We start from the raw sequence: 18,508 nt of genomic DNA, 5'->3' as shown, positions 1-18,508 counted from the left end.
TAAAAAGACAATCTAAAAACAGTCATGAAACAGCCCACTCAGTCAGAGAAATGTATCTGAATGAACCGTATCAGAGAGATGTTTGATGTAGAAATGTACTGCCTCAGGCTAAAGGGGGCTTTAATGATATCCTTCATGTTTTTATCACCCTTTCCCAGGGCTTCACAAATGTTGGTTATTTTCCATGTAAGAGGATATTTTTCATATCCTTTAAAGGGCTGAGAGGTTTAAGAAGAGTTCTTAGAAGTCAAACATTGAAATGCTTTGAAATTAGGGTGTCGTGTGGTGCCATGCGAGGGTCGGACGTGTGAACGGCGAGCTCTGCACACTTTGCTAGTTTTGGTACTTTTTGTGTCATAAACCGGTGAGATTCGATACACTCTGATTCTTGACAGTTCTAGGAAGACAATATGTCAAAGAATTCGAAATCCACGGGCTATGGAGACATTGGGGGACGCTTGCATGCTCAGGCTGAGGCCCCTGATGGGGCCGCGGACCGGGGACTTAGTTTCGATGGTGCGGTGGAAGAGATTCAATGTCAACTGTTGAGCATGTTGGCAATGCTGGCAAGGGTCGTTGCTGACTTGGAGGATCTTGCTGTGATGCGAGATCAATCACTGCCATGGAGACGAAATTCACTGAGATGGTTACAAGAGTGTCGGATGTTGAGAGACGGATCGATTGTCTGGAATCATCGGAGAGGGAATTGGCTGCTGATCCCCTGGCGACTGGGACGGACTTGGAGCAAGTTTGGGAGAGGTTGGAGGACCTTGGGAATCGTGACCGGCGAGGCAGCATCCGAATTGTTGGAGTACCTGAGGACGAGGAGGGCCGAGATATAGTGAAATTCCTGGATGAGCTCTTTCCGAATCTGCTCGACATGGCAGGCCGTGAGCTGGAGGTCGTGCGAGCTCACGGAGTTCCAGCTCGGAGATCCGCGGAGGGAGACAGGCCCCGATAAATTCTTGCCAAATTTCTGAGATCATCCCATAAAGATCTCGTGTTGCATGAGGCAAGGAGTGGGGGAGGGCTTTCTTGGAAGAACCACAACATTTTCTTGTTCCCAGACTTTGCGAGATCGATGGGAGAGAGGAGTGATTGATTCAAGGAATGCAAGAAACTCTTGCATTGACAGAAGGTAGCTTTTGCGCTGATGTTCCCAGCCAAGTTGAGAATGGATACTAGGGATGGCCGCAAAATATTTACATGCCCACAGCAAGCGATGTCCTTCATAAAGTCAATGGAATGAGTAAGTCATTGTGTGATGCTCTCTATGCAGCCGGGTGGGCCTGACTAACTGAACATTCACTTGACCGTCCAAGGAAACTGGGCACCTTCTTTGTTTCTTTTTGTGCTGTTTCCACCTAGCGGCTGGAGTTTGTTTTGAGGAGAAACACACCTTCGGAACAATTATGTGGACATGTCTTTGTGTTTATCCCACCTACTGGCTGGAGTTTGTTTTATAGATTATTTTCTTTTGTGTAATTCTGTCTCGCAAGGTTTGTGTAGTGGCACTGGACATGAGCAATCCGACGGCAGGGTTGTCGCGGGTGCTCTCGTAGGCGTACAGGGAACGTTTGAGTTTGGAGGGATGGACGCCAGTTGGTGCTGTCATGCGCGGGGTTAATGCGCACCTTTTTCTTTTTTCTGTTTGTTTGGTTTGGGGGGAAGTTTGGGGTTTGATTGTTGCACTGATGTTGGAAGGTGGTCTTTGTGGTTTTGTTTTTGACACACAATCTATTTTTTCTAATATGTCTGGTGTTGGTATGGGTGGACTGTCTCTCTCCACATGGAGTGTGGATGGGTTGGGGCACCCCATGGAAAGGGGGAGGGTTATTTATTTTCTTAAACATAGGAAATGTGATGTTGTGTTTATTCAGGAGGCGCATCTTTCCTCACAGGAAGCTGAGGGATTTGGGAGGATATGGGGTGGACATGTTTTCTTTGGTGCTGGCTCGAGTAGGAGCAGAGGAGTCATTGCATTGATGGGTGGGCATCTACAGTTGAAATGTCTCAAGCAGATTGATGATGGATTGGGAAGAGTCATTGCTGTTTTGGCAGAAATTCAGGGGCAAGGGTTGATTTTGGCTAATATTTACACACCTAACACTGATAATCAGGGCTTCTTTGTGGATCTTGAGGGGATGATGCAAGCCACTGGTACCCCTCATGATATAATATTGGGAGGAGACTTTAATCTTTTGATGGACTCAGTCCTTGATCACGGTGAAGAGGAAATGTGTGAGCCCCCTGGAGCAGCATTGGCGCTTCACAGGATGTGTGGAATCTTGGTCTTGCAGTTATTTAGAGACTTTTGAGCCCATCTGGGGGGGACTGTACTTTTTTTTTCATCAGTCCATAGGATTTATTCTAGAATAGATTTTTTTTAATGTCTGGGCACCTCATTTTATTTGTTGTTGGTTGCTTGATTGGAGGCATCTTGGTCTCGGATCACGCCCTGGTGAGTTTGGAGGTGTTGCCACATGCAGAGAGGGGGAAGTCATGTGGTTGGCGCTTTGGTGTATCCCTTTTGCAGAATCCTGAATTCCAACAAATGTTAAAGGCTGAAATCAATGTTTATATGGAAACAAATTGGTCCTCGGTATCCTCTGTGGGCATGGCTTGGGAGGCACTTGGTGCAGTTCTTGGGTGTCAGATCATACAGTGTGCCTCATTCACCAGGAAATCCAAAGCACGAGAACTCGTGGAACTGGAAGGGAATATTAAAGATGCTGAGGCAGAGCTGAAGCGCTGAGTGTCGTCTGATGGCCTCAGAGAATTGACTCAATTGAAATACAGATATAATACTATTTTGTCATGGAGGGTGGAGTTTTGGCTGTTCAGGGCAGGACAGTCATACTTTGAGTCAGGGGACAAAGCAGGAAAACTGCTGGCTAAATATATAAAACAGAGAGAGTCTTTTTCTACCATTCCCTCAGTGAAATCTGCTGCTGGTGAAATTTTTACCATGGCCATTGATATTAATAATGCTTTTAAAGAATTATATCTTGATCTCTATAGTTCCACGTCTTTGTCTACTGATGAAGATATTAGAAACTTTGTGGAACCATTAGATCTCCCTAAACTGATGAATGAGCAAAACAAATTATCTTGATTCTGAGATAAGCATGGAGGAGCTTGGCGAGGTAATTAAGGCCTTGCCTACAGGCAAGGCTCCGGGGCCAGATGGCTTTGCCGCTGAATTTTTTAGATCTTATGCTACAGAACTGGCTCCATTTTTGTTAGAAGTTTATAAGGAATCATTAAAGAATGGAAAGCTTCCACCAACAATGACGAAAGCCCAGATCAGTCTGATTCTTAAAAAGGACAAAGATCCAAGCAAGTGTAAAAGTTACCGGCCAATTTCCCTGATCCAGCTAGACGTTAAAATATTGTCAAATATGTTGGCTAACCGATTAAGTAAAGTTATGACATCTCTTATACATATAGATCACGTGGCGTTTATTCGGGGCCGCAGCTCTTCTGATAACATTAGGCGTCTCATCAATATCATGTGGTCAGTGGCGAATGATCAGACTCTAGTCGATGCCATCTCACTTGACGCCAAAAACTTTTATTGGATGGATTAAGTTACTTTATAGAAACCCGGTAGCGGGTTTGTAACCCACAAACAAATGGGTTCATTTCAGATAATTTTACTCTGAACAGGGACACCCGGCAGGGTTGCCCTCTTTCCCCATTATTGTTCTGTCTTGTCCTGGAACTATTAGCAGCCGCGATAAGAAAGGAAGATGATTTTCCAGGGGTGGTGTTGGGAGGTATGGCGCATTATCTTTTGCTTTACACAGATGATATTTTACTATTCGTCTCCGACCCCACTAGATCTATGCCTTGCCTCCACCTCCTTTTCTAAGTTCTCAGGATACAGAGTTAATTGGTCAAAATCCGAAGCTTTGGCTCTGACAGTGTACTGCCCAGTAACGGCTTTTCAGCCGGGTGCCTTCCAGTGGCCTAAACAGGGCATTAAGTATTTGGGTATTTTATTCCCAGCAAATTTGTGTTTTTTAGTTAATTTTGACCCCTTAATAAAAAGGTTTTCGAGTGATGTGGGCAGGTGGGCTTCATTACATTTATCTATGTTTGGGAAGGTTAATGTTATTAAAATGAATTGTATTCCAAAATTCAACTACCTGCTACAATCTCTCCCTATAGATGTTCCCCTCTCTTATTTCAAGCAATTTGATAGCATAGCGAAATCCTTCATTTGGAATGGTAAGCGTCCCAGATTACATTTCAATAAATTACATAGGCTGATTGACAAAGGTGGGCTAGGCCTACACAAGATTTTGTTTTATTATTATGCATTCGGTCTAAGACATTTGGCTCATTGGTCACTTCCACCTGAGAGAGCCCCTCCCTGGTTTTGTATTGAATAGGAAGTTCTTGCCCCTGTTTTGCCATTTTCTATTAAACTAACCAGAGAAGTTAAGTCATACCACGTTATCTCGCATTTACACGCTGTATGGACAAAAGTGTCCAGAATGTTTAATTCAGACATTTATTTAAATGCTGCCTCGAGCATATGGATGAACCCAAAATTATGTGTTAATAAGTCCCCTTTCTGCTGGTCAGAGTGGATTGTGAGGGAGGTTACTACACTTGGTGACCTATATGAGAGTGTATTTTGAGATCTTTTGAAAATATGGTTCAACATTTTGGGATTCCCAGATCTCAGTTCTTTAGGTATTTACAGATGCGCCATCTGCTCTGTCCTATTTTTGGGAGTAGCATACACCCCCCTAAAGGGGCAGCTACTCTGGGAGTGGTGATTACTGCTTTTGGAAAGGGTCATCAGTTTATTATTCCTTGTTAATTCAAAGTCTGGGGACAGAGCTTCAACTTCTCTCAAGAGATTATAGGAGATTTAAACTTGGTATTGGAGGAGGGAGAGTGGGCTAGGATTCTAAAAAACATCAAGTCTACATCTAGAGATGCAAGGGTGCGTCTGATGCAATTTAAGATTTTACATAAATTCTGTTGGACCCCTTCTAGATTGTATAGACTTGGTCTCAAAGACACACCCACATGCTGGCGATGCCAATCAGAAGATGGAGACACAACCCATGTTTATTGGTGGTGTGTTAAGATCCAAGAATTTTGGTTGAGGGTTCAGAATTTTATGTGTGATGTATTGGGTATTCAAATGTAATTTTGCCCCAGACTCTGTATTCTAGGCGATGGGACAGTGGACAGGGTCCTGGCTGGTGTCATGATCGGAATACAGGTCATCCTTAGGTGATGGAAGTCAGCTGGAGTGCCCTCGTTTCGGGAGTGGTGCACGGAGTTGGGCAGGGTGGCGGCATTTGAGGGGATGATATATAGAAGGCTGGGCAACATGGGTTTATTTAATAAAAATGGGGTAGTTATTTTGATTTTTTGGAGGGCTTCTGGGGGAGACAGTGGAGGGAGATAGCCAATGTTAAATGTGTGTGTGCATTCTTATTTTTTATTTTTCAACTTTCTGTTGATTTATTGTTTCTCTATGTGTCATTATTAATTTACTATCTGAGGTGCGTGTTTGTGTCGGGTGGGGGGATGTTTGGAGGGAAGGGTTTAAGTTCATATAATTTGATTCCGTATTTCCTGTCATGTTTATTTAATCTGTCACTGGAATCAATAAAAATTGTTAATAACAAAAAAATATGCTTTGAAATTTTAATCATCATCCGAAAGATCAAGGATTTTGTTTGCTCATGACCTGACATTTTAATGTCATGATATTCATTTAGGGGAAAAAATAACACAATTGTTTTGTTCCATGATAATAGGTCCAGGAAACCACTTCAAGCAGTGTTCATCGACATATCAATGGTCTTGTCCCCCTTTTTAAAATAGCCAATAGACTTTAGTTTACATCAAAGCCGTGAATCATGATTTGCTAGCTATTGCTAGTCAGAGGCAGGAGGTATTAGGGGAGGGACATTCTCATAATAAAGAGCATTTGATTGGGCAACAATTTGTAGACGCTCCTGAGTGCAAGATGAGTCATCAGTGATATTCTCTACATTTCCTGGAAGAGAAAGGCTGTATATTTTTAATGCGTGTATCTGCTTATAGTTTACCAAACGTAAATGTCATCAAAGCTAACAGACATAGACTAAAAGCTACAAAACTCCAGTTTTGATTTCATGGGTTCTCAAAATATGTCAAAGTAGATTTTACATCATTGGACGATGGTAATTTTGACTTGCTGGCTCTCCTGCAGGGGATCAGATCTCATCTCTGATTTATTTTCCGCTGCAGTAGAGACATTCACTGGAGTGGATCATGTACCACAGCGAGTCACTGCATAGTTCAGATAACTGACGAAGATAATAAATGTCGTCTTGAATTTAAACTGGAATTGGCAGAGAGATAATCCTCTTTCTCCAAAGAGAGGACCGTTGTTTAAAGGTACACTCAGTAATTTGTTTAAATATGTTGTCTTGGACTTACACTGACACCTAGAGGTGTGGATGCAGCATTATTCAAGCGCAATAGTTTTCAGTTCAATTCACTATTCACAGGGTGTCTCAATCAGCTCCCTATGTCGTGAATCAGTATATCGTGAACATGAATTCGGACACTGGCAAGGGTGTTAATCGACTGAACATTGGGACACTTATGACACAATCACCTGCGACACAATAACGAGCTTGCGCATTCAAGTGCACTAATCAACAATTCGAGTTGTTAATCAACAACATCATTGTATAAGTGATATTATAGTCTGAGATCTTATAGTACTGAGATAACAACCTTTGCGGTTCCATTGTTTGAGAGAGCGTAACGGCTGTAACGGTCAACTAGCATTTTATGACAGTTTGCTGATGCTTTACAAATGAATGGAGAGAACCGTAAATTGACACCTTCCAGTCGTAAAATCGTCCGTGACCTCTCTTATAAAACAGCAATTTTATCATAGTAAACTCCACACATAGTTCACTCCAAAAGGATTTTTTATTGTAAAACATGTTGAAGATTAGTGGACAGGCAGTTAAATCATTAAATTATGAGCTGTTTCCTCACAAAAGTGGTTTATTCAGCATTGTGAAGCATCTCCTTCACAGACATCCATTCAAAAAGAACAGCCTCTTGTCTCCTCGCCAGTGTACTGCCATAGAATGTCTATGGAACAGCCACATTACGCTAATCTATGCTAACCTTGTAGGCTTCCCTATCAGAAGGGCTTTGTTATAGTTCATTATCACGGTAGATATTAAAATCTATAGTGTTATTATGAAAGATAAATGACATAAATAAAGAAATAAAAATTTAAAGGAGTGTATTTTTAACCTTCTAACAATTCTACTGTTTAAAAGATTGTTTCACTTTCATGGTCATTATGGATGAAAGACATTACAAATAACATCTCTTTTAAAGAGATAATAAGGCTTTGACTTCATAGTTTTACACTTGTGCTCATTTTCCTATGACTCGAAAGACTTCAGAAGATATAATGACACTTCCGTTAAGGGAACATAACAATCCTCCCTAGTTTTTACGGTGCATTCTGAGGATTTTTAGGGAGTGAATATTTAGGTGCACTGGAACGATTATGCAGTTGAGACAGCTCTAGAAATGGCCGACTCCCAGATCAGTACCCTGACTAGTGAACTAGGGAGATGATTGAGACACACCCATAGTCAGCCATTATTAATTTAATCCATGAGTGAAAGTGTCCAATAACAGGGCAGTTACTGTGAGTAGTATTAGACTGCATGGTCATGTGATTCTAAAATGGTGCCCCCATGAGGGGACCCTCTCCATGTAGAATAAAACAGCTCTTATAAGGTTACTGATAAGACTGGGGTCTTTATCTCATGTGAGTGCTCATGATTTTATAAATAAGTTTCAAAATTACAATCTTCTTTAGGTGTAAAAAAATTTTACGAGTGAAAAAAAATCACTGAGTGCACCTTTAATCAGCCTTACACCAATAGCTAGAATGTTCTAAAGTTGTTATAGACTTGTTGTACTTCACACTTCTTTACTAAAACTAAACACCATGGAAAAATCACTTACTTATCTGACTCCAAAATTATCAGGATTTATTATACTTTTTTTAAATACAGGATATATTTACATTCTACCAACAACTGCGGAAGAAGATGTTCTTTGGCACAATCTGGCCAAGAGCTCACCAAATTAAATCATAATTCATAAAATAATAAATAAAAGCATCAATAAGTGTTTTAGTTATAGTTCTCTTTAATTAACACATTGTGAATGTGTAAACATGTAAAGAGGCATATTTGTCACTTGCTTTGATATTTTAGGCAAAACATTGATATTCACATCCACTTTTAAATTCGGCTTGTATTAATACTAAACAACACTACCTTTATTTATGTAATTATACCAATAAAAGTGTTGTATTATTAAACAAAAAAAAAAAACTGGACAAACAAACTGGCCTCAACTATGACGAATACGATATGCAAAGCATTTATATTTATATGCAAGCATTAAGTACTAAATATGGAAACTTTTGCTTTATTTAAAATTTCAACAAGTAAATCTACAGGCGTTTATCAGTATGCGTTCTTGTCTGTACTTGTGTTCTTGTGGACTTGTAAAACATCATCAGTCGCAGTATTTTATAATTATTCAACTGTATTCTAAATATATTGTCTGATATGAATATTTGAAGTCTACCAGAATTATATTCCCCTCTAACATCTGACCTGTTTGGTCAGGTACTTGCTTATGCTTGAGATAGTTTCTATTTCATTCATTGCTTGATAGGCAGTATAAGAGCACACCTGTCTTCCCAGGTTCTGAGTCAAAATGTTACTGTAGCCTACATGATTACTGTAACATAGACATGAAATGTCCTGGTTAATGACTAATGATGTACGTGACACAGATGAGGTACAGGTACTTCTTGCATTAATGTATAGTGATGTTTGTGCACCTAACTGTATGCCTGTCAGACTGAGTATCAACCTCTTGATGTTTGAGTACCAAGAAGACAAACGGCAGGTATGTATGTGGAATGTAGGCTAATCCATTTCAATAATGGTCCAAACTCCCCTGTACTTGGCAGTTTATTAGGTATACCTAGATAAAACTAATGAAGTCTAATACAACAACCCTGCAATAAATGTTAACATTATAACCTTGCTGAGGTTATGTTTTTTTATGTAATCTGTTTTTGAGAGGTGTTTGTCCATCCCATTTATAGGAATGAGGATAGACTAAATATTAGAAACACCTCTCAGTATAACCCAGTACAGTTCAACAGCACCACAAACTACAGCTGACACAAAAAATAAATCAGCACCTCTCTAAAACATTGAATAAAGACTTTATACAATATTAAACTGCATTAATTTTGTTTCTTCTCATTCATTCATTCACCAACGTCCACAACAACAACCTTCCTCAAGCTTTTTCCCACCACTGGCTTTTTATATGTAGGCTACAAATCTAGGAACACTCCAAGTATATATTAACATTTTTTAAATGTAAACTAAAAGAGGCAGGGTTGTGTTGTATATCATATTTCGTTTTATTGTAAATATACTTTACAGTAAAGATAACCAGAGCAGGCACGTATTGCCAAAACCAGCTGAGATGGTGACACCATCAAGTACGCTGCTGTTCCAATTGCAGAATGACCGTACTGCATCCTCCCATCTCAAACTCCCGAGTCGAACTTGCCAAGTCCGAACTACCAAGTATGTAAGTCCGAACTTGCCGTACTTGGTATTGAGAAACGGCCAACATCTAAGCAGTAAAACATCGTTTTGAAGAGGATGAGTGTGATTTCTAATGGCTGCACGTGAATCTCTGTTGATTGATTGATGGCGTCACCAGTGTGCATATGCACCGCAGGTGTACAGCGTGGAAGCGTGCATTTCTCATCATCATTACTGGACGCGAAGTGAAACTAGAGGCATGTGCATTTGCACTTGCATGATTTATCATTTATTTTATATCACAGGACCCTGATTAACACAGTATTTCACAAATTAAACGATTAATATTCTTGAAGGCCATTAATAAGGGAATTACAGGCATAAATGGTGTTTGTGGTTGGACTTAGCAATTTTGAATTTCTGCCAAATTTAGCTACTTCTTCTGAAACACTTTTACCAAAATAACCAAAGTATTAGCCAAAAAATTTGTGTAAACGTAATTATTTTAGTATTTCATATCACTTGTATGACTTTATTTAACTTTAAACAAAGCTACCACATTAGCATCTTTTATCGTCTTTTAACGTTAATTTTTGGTCCAAAATCTAGTGATCTGCCAGTCTACATTTTTGATATCACATACACTTCCATAACATTTAATAATGAATCCAGTGTTCTAGACCGACAGCTCACAGACTGTGTTCGCAATAGTGTATTACATACTATGCGTACTACTTTCTGCAGAAGCCTATAGGCTGTAGCCTAGTATGTATATGTTGTCTGTATGCCAGGGGTCCACAAATTATTATTTAATCTCAAATACAATTTTGTGTATTAAACATAAATACAAAATACTTTTTATGTCGCAGAAGAACACAAGTTTGTGATGGCATAATGGTGAGTAAATAAGAAATATAATTTTTGGGTGAACTATTCCTTTTAACGCATTAGCCAAATGATTTTGCAGATATGTAGTTTTTTACATCGCTATTATTAATATCAGCCGGGATTTAAATAATCTCTTCATTGGTAAATTTGATCAGAATACCAGAAGTTAACACTATATTTTTTCCCCCCACAAAAAGTTGGATTCAAAATGCTTAACAACCATATTCATTTCTGTGATAACTGTAACCACTTGCTGAATTTAACATGCAATTTGAGTTCATGTGACAGCAATGTAGCATACTACATTTTTAAATGTTTCACATATGATTTTCTTTTTTTTTTTAAATAGGCGGTTTATACTGCACAGTATGCAGTAAACACTAGGCAAGTGTTCCCTTCCAAACAGCAAATCCACTGTCAAACTAGATGGCCTTAAATTTAGATTTGTCTACTTAAATTATATTGTTGGTAAAGTATTTTATGTATGAATTTAACTTAAAGGGCAATAAAAAAATGTATTTTAAACAATATTTTGACAAAAACTAACAACTAAATAACACTAGTTTTAATGTGCAAATTTCTGCATATTTAATTATTAAGAAAAAATTAGATATTAAAATATCAACATGAAATCAAAATGAGAGATTGACCGGTATTGGTTTTTAATGACCGATACCAATACTGATTATTCTTGTGTTTATGTGTCCGATTACAGAAATGCAGAACCGATTTTTAATTGTGGCTTTTGGGCACAATAACAATTTAATTTATCATTATCACTATCCTCTGAAGTTGAACTGCTTTACAAAACTACCTGTAATATTGTGCATTAGTAATATTGCAGGGCTCTGGATTAACATTTGAGAGCAGTTGAATCATGAGGCTCCAGTTCCGACAGTTACATTATTATTATTATTATTATTATATTACAGTACTAAGTGCAGTTACCAATAATATTGTGTGTTTGCCCCACTTTAATGCTCATTCCAAAGTAAGGCATTGATTTTGAGATGGTATGCAGATGTAAATTTACTTACATTATCAACAGGAAGGTTATCAATAACATCTATAAAAAGTAAAAAGGTAGCACCTAATCTAAATAGGGCTAAATTATTCTTACAGTGTGACTGAATTGGGACTCTTTTTATCAGGCTTTTACTGATTCAAGTTCAGTCATCTCTAGGAAATTTGAAGACAAACAAACAGTTATAGGCCTATTTATTTATTTTATTTATTTATTTAATATTAATGTTATATACATATTTTTTTAAACCTAGCTTTGTCCAAAAGTAACAAACATCCAGGTTTTAAACTTTGCATTTGCCCTTTACCATACATTTTACAATAGGTTTTATTTATTTATTTTGTATATAGTTTTAACAAGACACCATGGTAGCCTCACGTAAAACCAAGCATGGATCATCACCACCATGGTTAAATATAACATGATTTCTATAAAACAAACTATGGCATTTTTGTAATTAAAAACAGTACCCTAAACACATTTAAATACTATATATATATATATTTCTATAAATGTGTGAAAAGTCTGCTATATGTCTGTGCATGTCACAGTGTTTTCTCAGCGTCAAAGCTGTTTAGAATGTCGGGCCGTTTTATTTGGCTTTTACCTAGTTTACTCCCAAGGATTTTCATAGAGGTTTTCACCAGAGAATTCTTTGCCAAACTCAAATGGTTTCTGCGTCTCGCTCCATGCATTTCACTGGTTCTCGTGACATTGGAATGATTTGTGCTGTGCAATTCAGAGCTCGAGTCTGGGGCAAACGCACCTGCTCTGCGCTCGTGTTGCTCTGTCCATTGATATGCGTAGCGAATAACATTCTTGCTCCCGTTTTGATGCATTTGCGTTTGGTATTGCTTAACAGAAAACTAGCAGCAAATAAACGGAGAGATAGAGGGAGAGCAAGAACATTTCTGACTGTTAAAAAAAGAGCATTTAATTTTCAACTAATGTGCATAAAATAAATAAATAAAAGGTTTTAGTCGGTCCATATTCTCAAATGTTAAATCAAAAGTAAAATGAGGGGGGAAAACTCTTCAATAGACAGTTCACATGGTGTTACACTTGCACTGATTCCTACTACTCCAGACTCAAGCTTCATAATAACAGCGAAATACCACATTGTTTTTTATTCAGTACAGTTGTATGTAGAGTAGCAATATTCACAGATAGTAGTGGTATTCGGCTGAACTCAGTGGTGAAGTGGCTCAGACTATGAGCACAGGCCAGGGGCTGTTCAAACAGACAGAACACAATGACTGTAACCGAATGTGAGGATCTCGAGACACACATTTCCAAGTTGAACATCTTTCCTGTCAAAGCACTTAAACAACTCATTGCTTAATCTGAGAAACGCTTATAAGAGAACAAAATGCAATGGCCAAGTACCTCCACCAACTGTAAAGGGCTTTTGCAACCATCCATTTGTTTTTCTATGTAAATGTGTGCTAGACGAATGTCTTTGTTTCCCTTTGTTTTTTAGATGATGTGTCTAATTAAAAAGAACTTTAAAAGCATATTGAAACACCTGCTTTCTGTTAAATTGTATTTGTTGTGCTGTGTCTAGCCTTTTTAGCATAAGAATGCGATCAATTTGAAGTCATCGTGAGTGCTTGGCACACATCCAAAATTCGAATGCACAGTTTTAGCATTCAAATGAACATATTTTTTTTTTTTTTTCTTAAATTTGATGAATATTCTAATTTCAAATTTTAATTTGACAGCCCTATTGTGCATGTCTAATCAAAATGGCCCCTATTTACTGTCTTGATACACGGTTCTTTTCTTATTGTGACATTACTTGGTGCGTGTTCTTCCAAAGAACATATGTCTTAGTAATCTTTATCAAAATGTATAATTTTTATCTCAAATGTCTTTCCGTGTGGGCAGTTGGTTAAGGTCTTAAAGCCTCCTCAAAAGTGAGTGCCGGCAGTGTTTCAGGAGGGTGTAAGGATGAGGTAGGCTGAGAGGATTCCATTTGCTGATATTTTTTTTTAATTTAATTTAATTTAATTTGTTAGAGGGATTGAACAAACAATCCAAACAGTATTCATTAAACGTAATCAGGTCACAGGCTTGGGTCAAAACACAGATAAATCGGTCCACAGGCAAACAAATCCAAAACAGTAATCCAGAAACGTGAATCCAGCAAAAGTAAGCAATGGTCATAACAGTAGTCAAAAACAATGGCAGAGAATAAATGCTTGGTAAAGCAGATAACTGGCAATACTCCGCAAAGTGATACTGTGAGCACATGGCTTATATACATGGTGAATGACCAAACAGGAACTGATGTGGCAGGAACAGGAAGTGACAGAGTTCAGTATTCAGGTGAGGGCTCCCTCTGGCAGGGAGTTATTCTCCACAATCCACTGCAAAGTCACATTCAGGCTACATTCTGGTATGGAATGCCCACTTTTCCTGATCCAATCAATTCCCAAAGGATAAAATCAAGTCCTGTCACACATTTTTGTCTCACTGATTATTCGTTTTTTTAAGAAATGCGTTACGTTATCAAAGTAAAACACTGCGATGCCACTTCGTGTTGTTTGAAATGAGTGAAGTCCACATACCAAAAAAACAAAATGGAAACATTTTAGCCTATTCATCTGTAGTAGCTCCCCTTAACAGCACTGTTCACCTTATGCACAAGCAGGCGTGGTGTTATGATCAAAGGGGTTGATAAATGTCTGTCCAGTTAAAGGTACACATTTTTTTTTTTTTTTTTTTTTTTTTAATTAATATACAGTTGAAGTCAGAAGTTTACATACACTTAGGTTGAAGTCATTAAAAGTCATTTTTTAACCACTCCTCAGATTTCATATTAGCAAACTATAGTTTTCACAAGTCGTTTAGGACATCCAAAGTTGTGGCAAAATGGCTTATGGACAGCAAAGTCAAGGTATTGGAGTGGCCATCACAAAGCCCTGACCTCAATCCTATAGAAAATTTGTGGGCAGAACTGAAAAAGCATGTGCGAGCAAGGAGGCCTACAAAGCTGACTCAGTTACACCAGTTCTGTCTGGAGGAATGGGCCACAGTTCCAGCAACTTATTGTGAGAAGCTTGTGGAAGGCTACCCAAAATGTTTGACCCAAGTTAAACAATTTAAAGGCAATGCTACCAAATACTAATAAAGTGTATGTAAACTTCTGACCCACTGGGAATGTGATGAAAGAAATTAAAGCTGAAATAAATCATTCTCTCTACTATTATTCTGACATTTCACATTCTTAAAATAAAGTAGTGATCCTAACTGACCTATGACAGGGAATGTTTTCTATGATTAAATGTCAGGAATTGTGAAAACCTGAGTTTAAATGTACTTGGCTAAGGTGTATGTAAACTTCTGGCTTCAACTGTATGTGCATTTCCGGCACCAAACAGCTAAAAAATAAAAAAAAATAAAAAATAATAATAATTTTTTCCAAACAGGTCTCCCAAACATTGCTCCCATCTTACGCTTGAGGAAATAGAACACAGAAAGTGCCACTATAGAGGAATGGCTTACTTATAGTTGACTCTGCATGAGATTGAAGAAAGTATTTTAACATTTAAATTTCTTTAAGAATTATATTTTGTATGTTGATATTTTTGGTTTTGTGTGTCCCTGCCAAAATTTACCATAAACTAGTTTCTGCCAGAATACCATAATTTCAACAGTTATTGTAATTAATGTAAAACCATCATTAATATAGGAACAGAATGAGTCTGCTATTTTGATTATGACAGTCCCTAATAGGGGTGTAACGATCCACTCATCCACGATTCGGTTCACAATTCTTTAAACTAAGCCTGAAACAAGAAAAGTTACGATTGATTTTTTGTTATTATTATTATTACCAAAGATATTTGCAAAACAGTTAATTTTCTTTCAAATTTAGCTGAAGGTACTGTTCTTAAAAGTGCTAAATGATCCATCAGAGATGTACTGGGACTAAAAATTAGCCCACAACAGAGCAATGGTGACACCAAATGGAAATATTAGCTAATAATTCTGCTTACTGAAAATACAGAATTATGTTGCACTATGCTGCTTACACACTGTCACTGATTACATACATTTAAAATATTTTACGTTAAAATTTAATTTTTCAAAAACAATATTGATCTTAATATTCTTTTCAAAAATAAATATTTAATGGAAATGAATCCATTATAAATAATGAAATCAAACCAGATATGACATTTGACATTAGGATTATTATTCCCCATAGCATTACTATACAGTGCTGACACCCAGTCCTGATTTCTTCTATTTTTGTGTATTTTTCATATTAATTTTTTAGATCTTCATATGAGATATAACATAAAACAAAGGCAACCTGAGGAAACACAAAATACCATTTTCAACTATACAGCTCTGGAAAAAATTAAGAGACCACTGCAAAATGATCAGTTTCTCTGGATTTACTCTTTATAGGTATGTGTTTGAGTAAAATGAACATTTTTGTTTTATTCTATAAAGTACTGACAACTTATATCCCAAATTCCAAATAAAAATATTGTCATTTAGAGCATTTATTTGCAGAAAATGACAACTGGTCAAAATAACAAAAATGATACAGTGTTTTCAGACCTCGAATAATGCAAAGAAAACAAGTTCATATTCATTTGTAAATAACACAATACTAATGTTTTAAATTAGGAAGAGTTCAGCAATCAATATTTGGTGGAATAACCCTGATTTTCAATCACAGCTTTCATGTGTCTTGGCATGCTCTCTACCAGTCTTTCACATTGCTGTTGGGTGACTTTATGCCACTCCTGGTGCAAAAATTCAAGCAGCTCGGCTTTGTTTGATGGCTTGTGGCCATCCATCTTCCTCTTGATCACATTCCAGAGGTTTTCAATGGGGTTCAGGTCTGGAGATCGGGCTGGCCAAGACAGGGTCTTGATCCGGTGGATCTAGTCTCGTCTGTTCGCGCGTGTCTATGAATGAGAGAGCGTGCAAAACAAGTTCGGTAAGCCTGTTTATTTTTTCATTTATTACAAACCCAAACCCGACCTTAACCCGAAGTCCTACTTGAAAAACTGACCCGAACCCGGCCCGAAACCCGTCGGGTTCTCGGGTCCCGTCGGGCCCAGGTCATGTTGCAGACCTCTAATAGGGAGCGGAAGTGACACCCCCTTTTGGAGTTGGCACAACCCCCTTATGGAGTAACTCCGCCCTCTTTTGGAGGTTACACCCCCATTTGGAGGTCTCTGGCCTGCAGCTATACCTACTTGACTGGAAGTGCAAAGTGTCCGGCTTGACGGTTCTCTTTTCAACTCCTCCCCCGACTGCAACCGGCAAATCTTGCCGATCGGCAAATCGAAATGCAGTTCAAGTTGAACACACTTAATACTCCCACTTCCCAGTCACGTGGAGTTCGATGAGATAACAACAGAAGTACCATGTGAACATAAACAGTCGTAACAGACTGAATAAAGATGTGATTCATAACATAACTTTGCCCTGTGTATGTGTGTGAGAAAAATGATTTGCATTCAGTAAACAGACTGTTTCGTCTGTGATTGCTCAGTTTTCTACATTTTATTATCAATTATCCTCATTTTAGTGTATTGATATTGCAGTGTCGTGTCGCGCCTTGTGTGGACAGTGTCCCTGGAATCTTATCGCGTCGGGTCTGGTTAGGACAAGGTGAAGTGCTGTCACAGTTTACAGTTTGACTGTGTAATTCAATAATTTATTCTTCTAACCATGCAGTTTTCACTCCTTGTGTAAGTATTGCCTTTTCTATTTTTGTTTTATTTTTAACAAAAAGAGGGATAGTTGCTGATTTCATCAATGTTTCATCAGAGGATGAGTTGATTCCATGTCATTGCAGCATAGCATTAAATAAGCGGATAGAGAGATTCACATCAAACGCTGTTTCAACGGGTGGGGTGTAGTCTTCTGAAAGATGTATCTAATTGTACTATGGGCCTAAATTATATTTTATCCTGTTGTAACTGTTTTGTATAGAGTATTTTAAATTCAACTGCAATTTTAGTTACGTATGATCATTATTCAAGTGTGCATTATCGTCTAGACCAGTGTTTCTCAAACGTTTTAGACCAAGTACCACCTTCGATCAAATCAGAACATTAAAGTTATGCTTTTATTCCGGAGCCCTGGCTTCAAAATGTAAATTTTTAATATTTTCCACCAGATGGTGCCATTTTTCTCATGTTTAGCATATGGAGCAAATACATGCTTTTTTTCCAATGTTCTGTTTGCTGTATTATAGAGCACTGCAGGCCAATTGAATAAATGATGCAGCTAAAATTGTGTGTGTGTGTGTTGGTATGGATGTCAGAGTGTGTTTTGTATGTGTGTATTGAGAAGATGTGTGTGTGTGTGTGTGTGTGTGTGTGTAAAAAACAACAGTGGCATTATGTAAACAAACTGGCATTTAAAGGGTTAAAATCCTGAAAATGAATGAATATTTGGTAGTTATGATCAGGACTGATGTTGGTTAAAAAACACTTTCTTACGATGTGTTACATTCATACGAGCAGACAGAGAAGTACGTTTGAAGTAAGTTTGGAGCAGAAGAAATAGAAATAAACCTTGTGTAAATTGTCAGCTTTACGCTAAGCTAAAATGCTATTTCTAGCCATTTTACATGCACGTTACCAGGCATGATCATATTTTTTATCAAGAAAATTCACGTTGGATCATAATTTCTTTTTTTCTAGTAAGACCTTTGATATTAGGGCAAACATTTTATTCTTGATAATAATTTTTGTATTGTTTTTCTGTAAAAATATAAAAATAATCCTTAAAACAAGATCAATTTGATTTATCTTGTTTTAGAACAACACTGCATAAGATATTTAGGTTTTTCAGAGAATGTATTTTTAACATGTGTATTTTGTCTAACTGTACTGGCGGAGTTTTTATAGTCAAAACAAGTGAAAAAAATCTACCAGTGCTGAAGAAGTAATCCAAAGTATTTAGAATACTTTAC

The sequence above is a fragment of the Myxocyprinus asiaticus genome, chromosome 48, assembly GCF_019703515.2.
Source record: "Myxocyprinus asiaticus isolate MX2 ecotype Aquarium Trade chromosome 48, UBuf_Myxa_2, whole genome shotgun sequence".
NCBI lineage: Eukaryota > Metazoa > Chordata > Actinopteri > Cypriniformes > Catostomidae > Myxocyprinus > Myxocyprinus asiaticus.
Note: the sequence above shows the minus strand (reverse complement) of the source record.